At 33.3% G+C, this 18,995-nt stretch overlaps 1 pseudogene; it reads left to right on the top strand.

Annotated features, from left to right (window-relative positions):
- The first annotated feature begins 18,400 nt into the window (after positions 1–18,400).
- Positions 18,401–18,744, top strand: LOC109452038 (large ribosomal subunit protein eL33; annotated as a pseudogene).
- The last annotated feature ends 251 nt before the right edge of the window (positions 18,745–18,995 follow it).

An 18,995-nucleotide genomic window follows, 5' to 3' on the forward strand; every position in this document is an offset into this window, starting at 1 on the left:
GAGAAAAAAAAAAGTATGATTAACATATTATAACTGTTTTACCCTATATACAAGGAAGCAACTTTTTTATATTTTTTAAATTAAATTCTTTCCAGGGATTAGGACAGGCTTTAAAATACTGTACTACTAGATGACACTTCAGTAAAAAGTTCGTGTAACTACAGACACTTAAAATATCTCCTGAAAAATAAGCTGTTGGTATGTCCTAATCCTACAAAACGGACTGAGTAGTAAAGCTCATCTCTCATTCATTGTATCTTTGGGGAAAGCAGACAAACAAAGAGATTTGGCAAATAACAGGTGAATGCTAAATAGAGATCAGTATTAATTTAGCCTAATTTTAATGTACAGCCAATTATACAGACCAAAATATCTATCAATGATGTGAGCTCAATTTAGAGAGGGGGGGAGTTTGTTTAAATAAATCTCCACATTGGCAAAGTGCATTTCAGAAAACATTCTGAAAATTCAGAGCTCTCACCCTCCTCTGAAAGACTATTTTCTCATCAGCCTATCACATAGATGAAGATTACATGGCGATTTGTAATTGAAGTACCATCCCATATTTAAGCCTTCTGGGCCAAAATCTAGAAGCTAAAAACATCATTGAATACCTCACTAGGTTTGTTTTGTTCATATCTTTCTTACTCATTATCTCCATTTAATTAATAATGACATATTACTTCTCTATATTATTTTTATTGGCATGATATCCTTTACATAGAAATCTGCCAGAGCAGAGAAATAAATTCAATGTCATTTTCATAACAGCAGACAGGGAAAATTGCTAAAGGCCACTTGTACAGAAATATTCATTATTCTTTTAGTCTCCCAAACAGCATTCTGCAGACTCTCACTGTTGTCACTTGGATTTTAGTTCACACTGTTCAAGGATAATGGTTGGAGCTTAACAATAAATCCTATAGTGAAGTGAGACTATGGGGACTTCCAAAAATACAACAGCTTTTGTTTCTCCAATTAAAATGCCCTCCTCCATTGCAGGGATTTTTAGTATGCCTGTATGTCTGTGCACTCATTCATTTGTCACACAAATGGGAATGTAGTTTTAAACAACTAACAGAGTTTGGGATACTGCAGAAGAAATAACAGCATGACATATGGCTCCTTGTTTTAAGTGCCTTAAAAGCTAACTGGGGAGATCAGACATTTATATAAATATCTAAGTCAAGATTGTGTGTGTGTGTGTGTGTGTGTGTGTGTGTGTGTGTGTGCACCCACCATGTAGGAGGTAAAATTTAGTGCTGTACAAGCATATGTAGGAGAAATCACACAATTCTGCCTAGGGAGATTAGAGAAAGCATCTTAGAGAAAAAGCATATTAGCTAGATCTTGAGAGGTTGAACTTTGATTTTGAAAAATTGGTGATCAAGAGTAAGGGTAACTAGGGGTGGCCGGTTAGCTCAGTTGGTTAGAGCGTGGTGCTAATAACACCAAGGTTGCCAGTTTGATCCTCACATGGGCCACTGTGAGCTGTGCCGTCCATAAATAAAAAGAGTAAGGGTAACTAACTGTCCCAATTTGCCCCAAGACTGAGGGATTTTCCAGGATACAGGACTTTTAGTCCTAAAACCAGGAGAGAGTAAACTGGGATAGTTGTTTGCCCTGGATTAAATGTAAGTTTTTTTCTACCTTTCATCTTTTCTCCAAAAGTCATGCCTCTCCAAATTCAACCTATAATTGGTTTTACTTATTAATCTAATAGCCCATTAAACTCAGAGTCAAAATCAATTGAAGACTTTCCCTGTTTTGTGTGGTTTGGAAGGGCTTAAGCTTCATTCTTTTCAGGGAGTAGCGTGGAAAAATACTGTATTCAATCTCCGTAGAACACAAAGAAAACACAGAAACATAATGATGTTGAGAATAATAATAGCTAACACTAATTAGGTTGTTACTGTGGGCCAGAAGCATTTTATGTGTATTTATGTGTTTAGTACTTATGATAAGAGATGTGGATTCTTTGAAATGTATATAATGGGAAAACTGAGGCATTGAAATATTATGTAACTAGCCCAAATGCTGAAGCTGGAAGTAAAACTAAAGCAATATTACTCCAGACTCAATCTCCTTCATCATCATGCTGCTGGATATCCATATTAAAAGCTAAAACCTCATATCCTACCTTACTTGCAAAAAAATGCAAGGTCAAAAAAGATGCAAGTCCCTTCAATGGAGGGAAGGAGGTTAATCCTCGTATTTACCAGATTTTGTAGGATAAAGAAATGGATGGAACACAGAATCCAGAGAATATATAAATGAAAAGGATCTAAATTTAAGTGAAATGCTATGATTTTCTGTATCTATTTTCTTCAGAATTTCTTCTTTTATATTAGTGAAGGAGAAGTTAAGGAAGGGATAGATCAGGCTGGTGAATAAAGCTTTCTAGTGTAATATGCTTTCAGTCAAACCCCTTGCTCTCTCTGGAACATTTTGTATTACATCTTCAATTTCAATTGATAGTATCTTTGATTCTCAATGAAACTCTTCCCTTAATATCCAGGACAAACACCCCAAAACATTCTTTTGATACCTCGTTGGACTCACTTTCCCAGTCTTCTCCCCAGATCTTTCTTCTATCAAATCTGGGTGTGTCCTAAAGATTTATCCTTATAATTTTACCACTCATTCACATACAACTCCTTGTCCTTCTCACTGTGGTAATGTCAACTCAGATTTTTGCTTCTCGTTATTTTTTCTTTTTAATTAAAGTTTATTGGGGTGACAATTGTTAGTAAAGTTACATAGATTTCAGGTGTACAATTCTGTGATACATCATCTATATGTGTATATATTCTCTTTCCATCACCATATACTTGATCCCCTTTACCCTCATCTACCACCCCCTCCCCCCTTACCCTCTGGTAAATTTTTTCTTTAGCTAATTTAATAATTACAAAACTTCAAATCACTGATTTGTCAAAATTTGGTAAAATAATTTTATAGCAGTTTCCATTGTCATAATTTTTACATTAAAAAATAATTGATGATTTCTAAAAATTACTAATTTTCTCCTTCTTGGGAGGCTATGAACAATCTACTGTTACTTGGTTCTATAGCCATACCTACATGATAATTAAGCATTTAAACACCTAGAATAACCTGCCTTCTTAAATGTATAGTTTCATTAACTTCTTTTGTTTATTTACAAATTTAAATGTTCTTATTCACATTTATAGTGGAAAGCACAGCCCAAACATATTCCACTAGATTTGAAGATATAGCATTACCCACTTAAAAGTGAATTTGGGGTGCCTGCACCAATCCTAGAGAAGAGTTAACATTACACTACCTAAAAAAAAAAAAAAGAAGGAAACTTGTTCTCAAGGAACAAATACTCTAGTGTCTAGAGAGATATTCTAATGATTTGCAAAAACAAGATCTAGACCCTGGCAAGTTGCTGCAAGTAGTGGTTATGGTTTTGTAGCTAAAAGCATAGACTCTGGGGCCAAATGACCTGAGCTCACATATGTTGTTAAACATATAACTTTGAGAGAAAGTTTCTTCACTTCTGTTGCTCATCTAAAACAGAGATAGTAATAATAACTATGTCATAGTAAGCATTAAGTTAATTAAGTATTTACAGTACTGGCATATAACAATCACTCAACTATCACTCCTGCCTGAGCAGTCAGCCTGCCATAACTCCTATATACATTTTTTTCTTACTTCCCATAAATGAATACACTACAGCAATAATTTAGATGTCATTTAAACCTTCTAGAATGTAGTGTTTCTATACTCATATATCTTTCATTTTTAAGAGGGGGATAAAATATTGAACTTAATGTAATTCAATGTATATTTAAATATGAAGATATATATTTAATTAAATAGCAAAAACTGTTATTGTCAAAAACTGTTGTGTATGTTCTACATATACTCATTTATTTTTATAAAACAGCTGATATCAGGAACAGCAGCTCCAGTGTTCTAGAAAGAACTAGCCCTTTTATAAGGCCAAACGTTGTCTTTTTTTTCTGCTGTCTACTCTTTGATCTTGATTAAGTAGTTAAATTTCACAAAATCTCAGTTGTTTCATCTTTAAAGTGGAGAAAGTAAAACCTACATCACAATAGTATGAGAAATAAAATAGCATGAACTATATTAATTTGCTAGGGCTACAAAAACAAATACCACTGACTGGATGGCTTAAACAATAGAAATTTATATTGTCATAGCTCTGAAAACTAAATGTCCAAGATCAAGGTGTCAGCAGAATAGGTTTCATTATAAGGTATTAATTTATTGGTAGTATTATTTATTTATTTATCATCTTTGACTAGTAGATGTCTGTCTGTTCCCTCTGTCTTCACATTTTTGTTTCTCTATGTGAGCACATATGTATGGTGTCTCTCTCTCTCTCTCTCTCTCTCTCTCTTTTTCTCTCTCCAAATTTTCTTTCTTACAAGGATACCAGTCATTGGACTAGAGTCCACCCAAAGAACTCCTATTAACTTAATCACATTTTTAAAGTCTTTTTCTCCAAATATGGTTACATTTTGAGGTACTGGGATTAGGACTTCAATATATAAATTTTGGGGGACACACTCAGCTCATAACAGTGTACCCTGTGGATCCCCCATAGCACATGTACCCATGTGAGAATCCTGTGGATCTCATGTGAAAAATACATTCACTCCTATTTCAACAGCCCAAAAGTCTTAACACAGTCCACCATCAACTCTAAGTCCAAAATTTTGTCTAAATAGCATCTAAGTCAAGTGTGGATAAAGTTGAAGTATAATTCATCCTAAGGCAAAATTTTCCTCTGGCTGTGAACCTGTGAAACCCAATAAGTTATCTATGTCCAAAATACAATGGTGAGACAGATATAGGACAGACATTTCCATTCCAAAAGGGAAAAATCGGAAAAAAGAAAGGGCTCACATTTCATTAGATTTTAAGGTTCAAGACTAATCCTCTTTGGCTTGATGCTCTGTCTTTGAGGCCAAGCAGGGAGGCAGCCCCATCCCTGTGGTCATTGGCAACAGCTTCATCCCAGAGACATGGGACAGCAGCTCAGGTCTGTGGAACCAAAGAGGAGACAACTCCTGCCCCCGGGCCTGCGGCCTCTTGGCCTGTAATGTCAGCCTCCCCAACCTCTGAACTATCTTAGCCTTCCTTCATTTTGTCCTGTCTCTGTCACCTTCAGTCCAAGCTGGTAGTGTTTTCACTGAGCTGATTGATTGGATCTATGAGTCACATTCATAATCTCTTTATAGCAAAGGATCGTCCAGCCACAACCTTGATGTTCTTTCTAGAAAACACTTTCTCAATTTTTGCAAAATGGATGGGCTAAGAATTTTCCAAATCTTCAAGTTCTGGTTCCTTTTTGCTTAAAAATTCCTTCTTAAACTTGTGTCTCGCCTCTCAAATTTTACTGTAAGCAGCAAGGAGAAATCAGGCAGAACCTTCAATGCTTTGATTATAAATCTCTTCAGCTAAATATCCAAGTTATACCTTCCACAAAACATCAGAACACACTTAATATTCACATTTCTACTAACAGTCTCTTCAAGGCAATCTAGACTTTTTCTAACATGAACCTCGAAAACTCTTCCAGCTTTTACCAATTTTTCAGTTCCAAAACCACGTCCACATTTTCAGGTATTTGTTACAGAAGCTCCCCACACTCAATAGAAAAATCTGTTTCAGTTTGCTAGGAATGCCATAACAAAAACCACAGACTGGTGGTTTAAAGAACAGAAACACAGTTCCGGAGGCTGGAAGCCAACATCAAGGTGTCAGCAGGGTTGATTTCATTCCAAGGCCTCTCTCTTTGGCTTACAGATGGCTTTCTCCCTGTGTCTTCACAGGGCCCTCTCTCTATGTATGCATGTGTTTGGTGTCTCTGTGCATCCAAATTTCCTCTTCTTATTAGGATACCATCATGTTGGATTAAGTCCCACCTTAACAACCTCCTTTTAAATGAATCACTTCTACACAGACCTTATATCCAAATATGGTTACATTCTAAAGTACTGGGGGTTAGGACTTCAATATATGGATTTTGGGACAGGAGTACAATTCAGCCCATAACATGTATTATTGTTTTTAAAAAGTGCTATGCAATTAATAAAATTTAACACGTGGGCATCTCTGTTATGGTAAAGAGACAAAAACTGAGATCAAGCAGTTAAGTGAATAGCTCAGGTTACAGTTTTTCAGAAGCACAACCAGGCCTAGATTTTTTTTTTTTCCTCCTGTTCTTCTGGCCATCCTTTATCATGTGCCTTACAGATTTTTTTTCTCATGTGATTTCCTTAATCTTTAGACTAAACTTATTTTTATTTTCCTCATATTCTCCTGGGACAAATCCCTTCACCCCCATGGCTTTAAATATGATAATGATACTTCTTTTTCAGGATTATGCTCTAGGCTCCATCACTGCCATCACTGAGTTCCAAACCCACATATCCAACAGACCGTTGGATGCTAGAAATCCTGATATGATTCTTAACTCCTTCCTGTCCTTCCCCCTAATATATGATTAATCACCCAGCTCCTTAAAAATCTGAAGTATGTCGACTCCTTTTCAGCAACTCTTCTCCAGTTTCCAAAAGTCTTTCTCTTTCCATCTGCTTTTTGTGCACATAATATTCTCCTAAATAGGAAAATATATAACCAACTTCACATGTAACTAATTTGATATAATTGTGCTGTGAGATAGACTTGGAAATAAGTCCTAGGAAAACTTTGATAATTATACTGAGTCAGTTCCCTCTCCACGTGCTCTATTCTCACCATCTACCCTGGTGGTTATTGTTGTGGATTGTTAGAGCCTGTTAACTTGTCTGATCTCCACTCATCCCACCATTAGGGTACATGTTTCTGTATGACAAGAAACCGTGATTAGTTTACCAATGTTTCTGTAACAGTGCATTTGTGGGAGATAATCATCACTTAAAGGCTGATTGTGGAAAATAAAATCTGGTCTATAAGATTTTAATGCAATATTCATTCTATTTTATTAGGTTGCCACATCTTGGGCTATAATTATTGAAGCAACAAGGAAGAAAATTTATATTAAAAAAAACATCATTTTTCATAGTACAATAGCTAAGGGACAGCATGAGAAAAAATATTTATTTTCAAATTAAAAAGTAGCATACAGAAGTATATCTTAAATAATATTGTTTCTTAGGGTTTTTTTTTTTTTTTTTCCTTCACGTGGAAAGCAAATTGAGGGATCTAATCTAATAAAAGTAGCTCAGTTCATTTTGCCTGACCCGCCACTTTTAAATTTATTTAAGGTTTTGAAAAATTGATACTTGAAAAACATGAAGACATTTAGCAACATTAGTGTGCAGTTTTTAAAAATATATGTGAGCCACAGGAATAGTAGCTCAAAGTAAATGTGAGGACCTAATACCTTTTAAAAATGTGTATACTAGATAACGATGAAATGGAAGTGACATAATCAGACTGAAAAGTGGTTGTCTACTGTATTTAAACCTATTAGCAATTCTGGCAGGTCAAACAAGCAAGGGAGTTATGGATGAAGTTGTCTGTTACAGAGTGATCTGCAATCTGATCACTGATAGGCAAAGGTACGAAAAGACCTCAGAGAAAACTCAGGACTCAGGTCAGATTTCTTCTGCAATGTCTTAGCAATGACAGTAGTCAACTCTAAGAAGTAAATGCATGAGATAAAATTAAAACATACACTCACACACACTATCCTAGGGTGTTTTCAGAAGTTAGAAAGTTGAGAAAATGTATTAAAATGTATTCTATTCAAATATTTTCTCTGTCATAATATTTTGTGCCTTAATATTTTATATTAAGGGCTTTAGATTTTTATCAGAAACAAATGGAGTGCTCATTCTACTAGCTGAAGATATCTGCAAAGAGCTGGGTACAGGTATGAGGAAGATATCGGAATCTTTAAAAAGGGTAGAAAAATCAATTGGGGATAAGCGTCAATATTTAGCCTTGTTATTTATTTCGTATTCTATCCTGTCCCATTTTTTTTAAGGCAGCACTGAAAATCACTAAAAAGACAGTGACAGAGGCAGTATTCAGACAGTGAGTGGTATTTCACTGATTTCTATACTGAAAAAAAAAATGTATGTTGTTAGTATTAAAACATATCTCAAATGCTTGGGATGGGGGTGGGGAGCATTTTCTAGAGGCTTACAAATAAATAAATAAAACATAACGTATATGTGTAATAAATCCCTCGCTTACTTTTCCCAAGTTGCCTTTTAAGTCTTTTCAATATGTCATTATTGTGTTGGTTTGGATCCCGACCAGAAATCTAAGGTACCTGTTTCACTGGATGATCCTCATTACCATGGTGTGGTCTTCAGTGTAATAAAGGAGGACGTTTTGTTTTAATTGAGGTGTAATTGACATATAACATTAAACTAGTTTCATGAGTACAGCATAATGACTCAATATTTGTATATATTGCAAAATGATTACCACAATAAGTCCAGTTAGCATTCATAACCATATATGCATATAGTTAATAAATTTTTTCTCTTGTGATGAGAACTTTCAAGATCTACTCTCTTAGCAACTTTCAAATATACAATACAATATTAATAACTATAGTCACCATACTGTACATTACATCTCCATGATTTATTTTATAACGGTAAGTTTGTACCTTTTAAAAAAGGTCTTATGGAAAGAAAAAAGTGCATTGCCATCTGTGATTTACCTTTTTGCCTAAATATTAACTCTCTCAGTGATCATCCTCCAGTGCCACTTTTGACTTCAAGTCGATTGGAATAATTCAGGAGACCACTAAATAATCTTCACTCGTAGACTGGTTTGGCAACTCTAATTTTATTTGCCATTCCACCCTCATCTTAACCGAAGTCCTTTTGGATTCTCTTGCTATGGTTCCCTGCAGGCCTATTCTGGTATCATTGAAGCCCAACTCTTAGTTGGGTGAGTTCTCTGCGTGATGCTACCGATTCAACTGATCTTTCTAATTTCTCTAAGGTTGTGTACTAAGAATACCTAACCCATGCGATAGTAATGAAACAATGATTTGTGTTTGGGGGACTGGGTGGTGGGACAGGAAGCTCTGTCTGAATTGTAAGGAGGCCATCACTCATAATCACTGTTCTAACAAACTGAAGTTGTCTTTTCTTCACACCAGCAATTGAAAAGCCTATGATAGTTTAATGGCATGGAGAATATATATAGGTTACATATAATTCATTTACAGATACTCATATTTATATTCATAAATGCCCAGTATTATTCTCATTCTTTCCTAGGAGACTAACATCTAGAAAAACATTCTTATATTTTAATTGTGTCATTCCTATCAGTGTGTGTGTGTATGTGTGCGTGTGTGTGTGTGTGTTGCAAGAGGTCATATTAGAGGCCATATAGTTTAAAATTTGGTGAAAATTAATGAAGTCATTCAGTAGGCCATCTCTGGACTTCATGGTTTCTACATTCACTACTATCAATTAAATTGGCACCTTCTTGACAGGCATTTCCTGCATCACTATTTCTTCTAGTTCTTTTAGAGATATAGTTTTCCATCCCCACATATTCTCTGTATTCATTTTATTCTAGAGTAATAAACAAAACAAAGCTATATAATTTGTTTTGCTTCAAATGATTATTCAGTTATTTTTAGCACATATATTAAATAAGTCACTTTTCACACTAATTCGAGATGCCATTTTTATCATATGCTAACTTCTCATATATTTGGATCTATTTTTATAATTTATTCTTTTCCATTTCTGTTTATTGTGCAAATCTCATATATTTTAAGTTAGTATAACTTTAAAATTATTTTAAAACATGAACTCATCTTTAGAATTTTTCTGAATTGTATTTGACATTCTCCCATATTTATGACTCTCAGCATAGAAAACTATCTGAAGATATACACCAAATTTATAGTAGATTAATTGCAGATTAATTTAAAGAGAACAGTACTTTGAAAGGAATGAATGGAGTTGCAAGGGAACTTTGAATTTTTTTTTAATGCTTTGTGTTCTTTGAAGTTTTATAATAACTGTGTGTCACATTGGCAAACTATGAAAGAAGAAAAAATATCAAAAATAGTTGATAACTTTAATAAAATAAAACTTTTAATACTTTGTAAGCGGGCATTTTCCCGCCAAATCGCATCGTAACGCGGGGCTTTTTTGACATTTTCTCGCCAAAATTAGACTTTCCGTAAAATATTCATATCTTTCGATCTATTTGATATTTTTCTATGAAACTTTCAGTGTTTTAGTTTAAAAACAGGTCTCTATTTATTTACTTGGCAAAATTTTTGCCGGTTCCAACTAGAGGCGGTATGACGAGTTTACTCGTTTACCGCAAAAATTAAAAGACACAAATAAAAAATTACATTACACCATAGATTTATTATAGAACTTGAAACATATATGATTTTATTAACCAGTGTTACCCCAATAAATTTAATAAAATTAAAGGAAAATAAAGTCAATTTTACATTTAAAAAAAGGGTAAATGTCATAAATGGGTAATTTTAAGATGAAGAAATACAGATGACCACTTATCAGCTAAAATTATCAGTTTTAAAATAGTTAATTAAAATAAGTCTAAAATTTGTATTTTAAAATTTTGCCAAATCATTGGCCAAAAGTAGTAAGATACACAACGTTGCATAAACTAACACAATCATATTCTTTGCAGCATTGTTTTTCATAGTCAACATTTGGAGTTCCCTAAATATTAATCAGTGGGAGATCATATGACTAAATTAAACTATAGTCAAGCAATGAATATTAAAAACTAGGAAAGATAAAATGTACATTAACATTGACTTATGAGAAACACTTTTATGAGGTGTAATTATTTAAGGAAAACAACTTACAGAACAGCATCCAAAGCTGAATGTTGTTCATATAAAAACATGTGCATGTATGTAAGTAGCTGACCATATATACACTGTATATAATAAAATTCTTAAAAATATGTTGCAAAGACTTTTGATAAATGAAAAAACACATCCAAAAATGTTCAAATAATCAACAGGAAGTCAGGTAAAACAAAATATAACAATGAAAACAGAGAGAACAAATAATAAACAAAATAATTAAATAAAATAGTATATTTAAGTCTCAACAGTTAGATAATTTTGTGAAATAAAAATGATTTAAATACCCCAACTGAAAGACTGAGATTGGCAAATGGGTGGAAAAACAAAACAACAACAACAAAAAAACACCTTTACTTAGTTATATGATGTCTATAGAAAATTCATTTCAAATATAATATAAGCTTTGAAAATAAAATAATAGAAAAAAAGGATATCATGCAAACACTAATGAAGAAAGCAGAAGTGAGTATATTAATATCAGATAAAGTATACTTCAGAAAAAAGAAAATTGCCATAGACAGAGACATATGATAGACTGATAAAAGGGTTAATTCACCAAGAAAATAGAGCATCATAAATATGAATTCACTAAACATCAGAAGTGCAAAGTATGTGAAATAAAACTGATAGAACTTAAAAGAGAAATAGACAAATCCACAGTTATCACTGGTAATTTCAACATGGCTCTCTCAATAACTGCTAGAGCAACTACACAGAAAATCAACAAGGGTATAGAACTCACACACACACACACACACACACACACACACACACACATCAACTGATAGGATCTAATCAACATTTATAGAACACTACACCCAACAACAGCAAAATACAATTTTTTTCCAGTGCCTATGAAGCATGTACCAAGATAGACCACATCGTGGGCCACAGAACAAACCTCAAAACACTTAAAGAATTGAAATCATGCAGTGTTTTTTTACCACAATGGAATTAAACTAAAAATCAATAATGAAAGATAAAAGGAAAATTTCCAAACATACTTGTAAACAGTCCATGAATCAAAGAGGAATTCTAAAGGGAAATTTAAAATATCTAGAACTGAATGAAATGAAATTTAAAATAAAACTTATTGTGTTGGAAAGAATTGAGCAGTGCTGAGAGCAAAATTTATAACATTGAATGCATACATTAGAAAAGAGGAAAATCTCTTCCTGAAAACTGAAAAGTAGGGAACACTTAAAAAGCCATATTATACAACAAATTAAGTATTTCTCTGTTATCAAAACTAGATAAAGAGAGTATTTAAAAAGGGGGTGGAGGTGGGATGTAGACCAATATATACCATGAATATAAACTCAACAATTGCTTTAAAAGTATACAATTCAGCAATATATTAACCAAAAAACAAAAAAAAAGAAAATCATACATGACCAAGTGAGATTTATTTCAGGGATAAGAGCAAGACTGGTTCAAATTTCAAAAATGTCAGTCAATATCATCTAGTATATTAACAGGCCAAAAAAGGAGAATTATGTAATTATGGCAATGGAGAAAACAATTAAAAATGCCACACCCATTTGTGAGAAATGAGTATATATAATTGCCCCTCTAAGACTTATTGTGTTTCACATAAGCTTCTTGGGTTTTCTCAAGTGGCGAAAGACTTGGTTCCTGGAAGTTCTTGGAAATACACTTATGTGGTATTTGAAGCCCAGGAGAGAAGAGAGAATTCTTCCCGCTAGTTCCATTTAGAAAAGTCCCACAGAAAGATTAATTGCCCTAGCTTGAATCATATAACTGTCCTTATATGAATATTTGATAAGATTGATAAGTACTATGATTGACCCCACCTATGTCATATACCCACCCTGTAAGAGAAAGTCCTGGACAGAGCAAAATAATGCTCGTATGTACTCCAGGGACAATATTAACAAGCAAGATCATAGAAAACTGCTATTAAGATATCCTGATGAGAAAAAAGAGGGAGGAAATAATCAGGTGTTTCTTTCTTTCACTTCCTTTCTTTTCCTTCCTCCCTTCCTCCCTCCCTTCCTTCCTTCCTTCTTTCCTTCCTTCCTTCCTTCCTTCCTTCCTTCCTTCCTTCCTTCCTTCCTTGTTTTATTTTTGCCACATTTCACCCCACTTATTTAAACAAATATCCATCTTTTATGAAAGATTGGTATTATAGTTTTAATTTAATTGGTTCAAATGTGTTAATTGGGGAAGATAGACTCCTTACACTTAATTACTATAGCAAATATAGAAGCTAATTGTAATATTTATTTCAATACTGAAAATAAATACCACGAACTAGATAACATAGAGTCTTTGGTAATAAATTGTGAAAAAATTAACCAACAAACAAGTAAATTACTCTTTGAAATTCTTGGTTCAATGATGGATATGTGTTCATTTTTCTTTTGTTATCACTAATCACTCACTACAAATACGAGAATACTTGTATTATTCAGAATACTTGAAAATAACATAAAATGTTTTCCATCTTTGTATTGTTATGATCCATAATGAACGACAATTAGATACAGTGCGGAGATTATTAATCTGACTGTGGTTTGTTGTTAACTTATGTAAAGCCAATGGATACGCTAACTAGAAAAAAGCTAAGAGGATCACATTGAAAGTTTAATATACAGCTTCAGTGTCACATTGATGCATAGATTTATTAACCATACAATGCTTACATTACACTCCACCACTCCTTCCAAATTGTGGAATACAACTGGATACCGAACACAAAAACAATGTTATAAGACTGGTCAGAAAAATGGAAATTGGGATGTCATTTGGAAGCTTCCAAATCCATCAGAAGTGTTTCATTTGGAGAATTTTTTCACTATAAAAAAATACGTTTCCTTTTTGTCTATGAATCAGTATGTTATTTATTCATTGTATTTAAATTTAAAGATTTGAAGTTTGATAAACTTTTACTATTTTGTTATTGGCAATAAACTTTAGGAAGACACCTTTTTATCCCTTGCTGTGGGCTAGTAAGATTTTGGTATTAGTATCTGGAAACCTATTTTCACATCGTTTAAAAGTTTTAAAAATAAATTTTCTAGTCAGAGAAAATAACACTCCTGGTTAAATGAATTAAACTATCCTCTGTACCTAGCAAGCACCATAAATAATCCATTAAGGGTTTTTAGAACTTCATTTCCACATACTTTATATTATCTAATATATAGCCAATTTATTACATCATCCCAGGTTCTAAAAGACATGAAAACTTCAAGTTCTGTGTCAATACCAATTCTGTACTACATTTCAGAAAAAGTTATTTAGTGTAGGCATGTACTAAGACGTAGCAATTGCTCTTCATTACATTCAACATGCTAATGTGTATTTTGAGATGGGAAATGTGTCTTCTATTTGGAAAACTCAAACACTATAGTTCAAATGTAAGAAAATTTCCATAGATAGAAGTATTATTTAAAATGACAATAGGAAGGATAAACAAACAAAAACTTGTATCAAAATGAAATACCTACTCAAATCTCATCTTCGTAATTACATGAGATTCATATAAGTTGAGAAAACTAAAGTGCAAGTATCATTTTTAAAAATGATTCATCGTGGTAGTTGTCAGTATTTATTTTTAAAACAAAAAAACTCTAAGACCATACTGAAAAGCAGGTAAATATAGGTTTGTGACAGTCAAAATCAAAATTAAGGAAAATATAACAAGATTTATAAATGGAAACGTTTTTAGAGTTTCAAATAACTGTGTCCTTTTACTACCCTCAGTAGATAGTTGTATTGTTTTGTATGTGCTTCCTAAATTTCCCTGAACTTCATGTAGTATTGTCTTAATAACCCTATGAGATGATTAGATAAAAGAGTCACTATTACACCAACTTTAAAGGACAAAAAACTAAGAAGTTTGTCAATGACAAAATGAGCCTAGAACCCAGACTTTTTTCTTCTAAACCTAATATGCCTTACATCTCAATCTGTTCTCAAATTTTTAGATAGAGATTGAGGGAGCTTAAATTTCCTCAGTCTGTATTATAAATTCCTCATAAAATCTGTTTTATCCTCTTTTTCTCAATCAATCCCAGAGGCCTCTCTCATTTATTAATTCATTACTTGATAATGAGTGGTACATAATTGGTAAAACATTAGATATCATTTAAATGCTTTGAAATAATAGATAATCCCTGGTTGATTTGTTTTCTGATTTTTTTAATATCAAATACCATATTGCTAAAGGTCATAATTTCATTGCATAACCCTTGATTATATCATACAGAAAAAAATGGAAATAAACCTTCAAAACATAGGGCATACCTGGATTCAGAGATGATATGGATTCATCAAATTTCAGACTACCTTTAAAATAACAATCTCATACCAAGGTGCTAAAACTCATATATGTCAATATCAATAGGATTTCTTTTCATGTGTTAGTAATTCAAAGATAGGACTTTCAGTTACATCACACATATGTGCTAAATATATGCTAAAATGAGGGTAGTTCATAAAAGGTGTGAAATTGTACACTGAACAGTGGTAGTTTCTCAATTTCATGCAGTTTAATAGGCATTAAAAATTGTTTATCAATTCTTGCTTTGTTTATAAGAATGTTTACTTTTAAAAAAATGGATTTAATACTAACCAGTTGAAGTTTATTGTTTGTTTTTATATTCCCTCAAGATCCAAACATTGTATTTCATTTATAGGAGAGATGGGGATAGCAGCATTTGTTGCTTACCTACTATGTTGCCCAACCAATTTATAAAGTTTCATCATTTTCATCACATTTAAACAGTCCAGTGATACTATCCATATTCCTTAATAGTGTTTCTGAACATATTATGGATCAACTACCACAGAGTCAAGAATCTACATTGGGAAACCATTTCGCTTTTGCATAGTTACAACATCACCTACTCTAAAACTCCTTGGCTGCCTCACCTGAACAAAAATACAACACAGAAAATGTATTTGACATTTCTATAAATTACTAAATGAGAGAGAGAGAGAGAGAGAGAGAGAGAGAGAGAGAGAGAGAAAGATCGTTTTTTAGCATGTGAGTGATGAGTATTGATGTTTATTATTCATTTTAATTGTTCTGCCATCTAAATGCCAATTTCCACAGGTGGAAAGGTTGGTGAGTAAGCAGAAATGTGAAGTGACAGCTGCCTTCTCCTAACTCCTTTGTTTTAGTTAGCAATTTTCCTGGAATTAATTGGGACTAATGTCCCAAAAATTTATCTTATTAAGAAAATATGACATTCTGTTCTCAATAAAAAATTCTAAAACAGACACTATTAGAAATATTTCTCAAGTTGAAAATAGTGTGCCTAAAGAATTTTCTTGGTAATCTGAGAAATATCATGGTAACTTTTGATGCACTAAAACAATGCACAGTTATTTCTTTATTCTAAATAATCTGTATTAAATAAAAATTAAACAAGTAGTGCCTGATATGCAGGAAGCATGCAAATGTACTCTTATGACTCTGTGCACATAGTTATTTATTTATTTATTTGTTTATTTATTTATTTATTTACTTACTTATTTACTTATTTATTTATTTTTAAGAGGAGGCCAAGGTTGTTGTCCTTTTGGGACATAATTGTAGAAATGTAGATTGTAAAAGGAACCTGAAATTCTTATAACCTAGGCCTGGACAAGAGTGAGGGAACATTAAAAAACAACAAAATAAAACCTTCTTATGTTTATTTCTTCATTCAATCAAGCAACATTTACTGAGCACATTGAGTACTACTATGCATTGGACATGGTGTAGGTATAAGTAAGATCAAAATGGTACATCAAACTCAACCCATACAATTGTCACAGTAAATGAACAAACAGCTCCATACAATATGAACAAATAAAGGATGTACTGAAGAAGCAAAATGAATTATCGGTTAATTCTATTAACATGGCTGTTGATGAATGTTTTACATAAGAAGTGGTACAGAGATGAGTCCTTTAGGGAATTTCAAGGATAAACAGGGAGGAAAGAGACTTATGGACAATGGTCATAATTTGGGTATTTGTAACAACATCATGATGAGAGAGCAAATATCATTAAGAAAACTATTAGAAAAAATTATTTAGATAAAACCCTGAGTCTGAATTTTTCATCCACTGCCATCAAGGGCAATCTTTTTTATTAGCAGGAGTAGGAATGCTTAAGTGGATTAAGCAGGGTTTTAGCAACAACATGAAAAGGATACTCTCTGGCTGAGATTTCCTAAAACAAATGGCAACCCATTATAAAGCTTCTAAGAATACTTCTGAGAAATCTATGCACTCAGTAGATATTAGTCATCCATATCCATCCTCCATATCCATCCACGGATCCCCAGTGTTAATTTGTTGCAAGTTAACTCTCAGGTTGCCCTTGACAAACAACTCCTCTTTTGAATGCCAAACACAAACTATACACATATACCCAAATATGCAAAACGAGGAAGAAAGAGATACACATTTAGAACCCTGCTTTCTTTACTAATGTCAGCAGATCTAAGATGGTTTAGTGTGAAATCTTCCTTTTCTTTGGGACACCTAAATGGGGTTTTCATAGGTCAAGAATTCAGAAGCATTCAAATTAAAAGAGCCAATTGTGCAAATAATTTTCAACAAAGGAGCCAAAAATATACAATGGAGAAAAGAATGCCTCTTCAATAAATGGTGCTGGAAAAATTGGAAAGTCATGTACAAAATAATGAAACTTATTTGTCACCATACACAAAAATTAACTCAAAATAGATTAAAACAAAGAAAAATATATATATATAAGACCTAGAACAATAAAATGCAAAAAAAAAACCCCCAAAAAACAACAACAACAAAAACATAGGTACTAAATTCGTGGACCTTCGTTTTAAACAGGATTTTATGAATTTGACCTCAAAGGCAAGGGAAGTAACAGCAAAAATAAATGAATAAGACTATCTTCTGCACTGCACAAGACAGCATCAATTAAACAAAAAGCAGCCACCTGAATGGGAGAAGATCCAAAATATATAAAGAACTTGCACAACTCAACAACAAAAACAAAAAAAGAATTCAATTAAAAAATGGGCAGAGGACCTGAATGGACACTTCTCCCAAGAAGACATACAAATAACCAATAGATATGTGAAGAGATGCTCAACTTCACTAGCTATTAGGGAAATGCAAATCAAAACCACAATGAGATACCACCTCACACCTGTTAGAATTGCTATTATCAACAAGAGAAGTAATAACAAGTGTTGAAGAGGTTGTGGGGAAAAATAACCACTATACATTGTTGGTGGGAATGTATATTGGTACAGCCACTTTGGAAAACAGTATGGAGGTTCCTCAAAAAATTAAGAATAGAGTTACCATATGACCAAGCCATCTCCCTTCTGGGTATCTACCCCCAACATTTGGAAACATTTATCAGTAAAGATGTACCCCTATGTTCATTGCAGCTTTATTCATGATGGCCAAGACAGAAAAAAAAACAACCAAAGTGTCATTTGATAGACGATTGGATAAAGAAGATGTGGTGAAGCATTTCTTTTTCTGACGTCTTGGAGCCTGCGGAGGCCTGCTGCGAACAGTACTTCTAAAATGGCAAATATGTCTGGACGGCTGTGGCCCAAGGCCATTTTTGCTGGATGTAAGTGGGGTCTCTGGAACCACAGAGAGCACATAGCTCTGCTTAAAATTGCATCTATGCTCAAGATGAAACTGAAGTCTATCTAGGCAAGAGATGTGCTTATGTGTATAAGGCAAAGAGCAACACAGTGACTCCTGGTGGCAAACCAAATAAAACCAGAGTAATCTGGGGAAAGGTAACTCATGAAAATGGAAACAGTGGCATGGTTTGTGCCAAATTCCAAAGCAACCCTCCTGCTAAGGCCATTGGACACAGAATCCATGCATTGCTGTACCCCACAGGTTTTAAACTTACCAAAAAGTAAATAAAGTGGATTTGTTCTCTTGGAAAAAAAAAAAAGATGTCGTACATATATACAATGGAATACTACTCAACCATAAGAAAAGATGAAATACTGCCATTTGCAATAATATGGAGGGATTTTGAAATTATCATGCTAAGCGAAATTAGTCAGATGGAAAAAGTCAAGAATCATATGATTTCATATGTGAGATGTAATAAAACTGAAGCAACAGACGGACAAAGAAGGCAAACAAACAAAAATTCATAGACATG

This window comes from Rhinolophus sinicus, linkage group LG01 (assembly GCF_036562045.2).
Source record: "Rhinolophus sinicus isolate RSC01 linkage group LG01, ASM3656204v1, whole genome shotgun sequence".
NCBI lineage: Eukaryota > Metazoa > Chordata > Mammalia > Chiroptera > Rhinolophidae > Rhinolophus > Rhinolophus sinicus.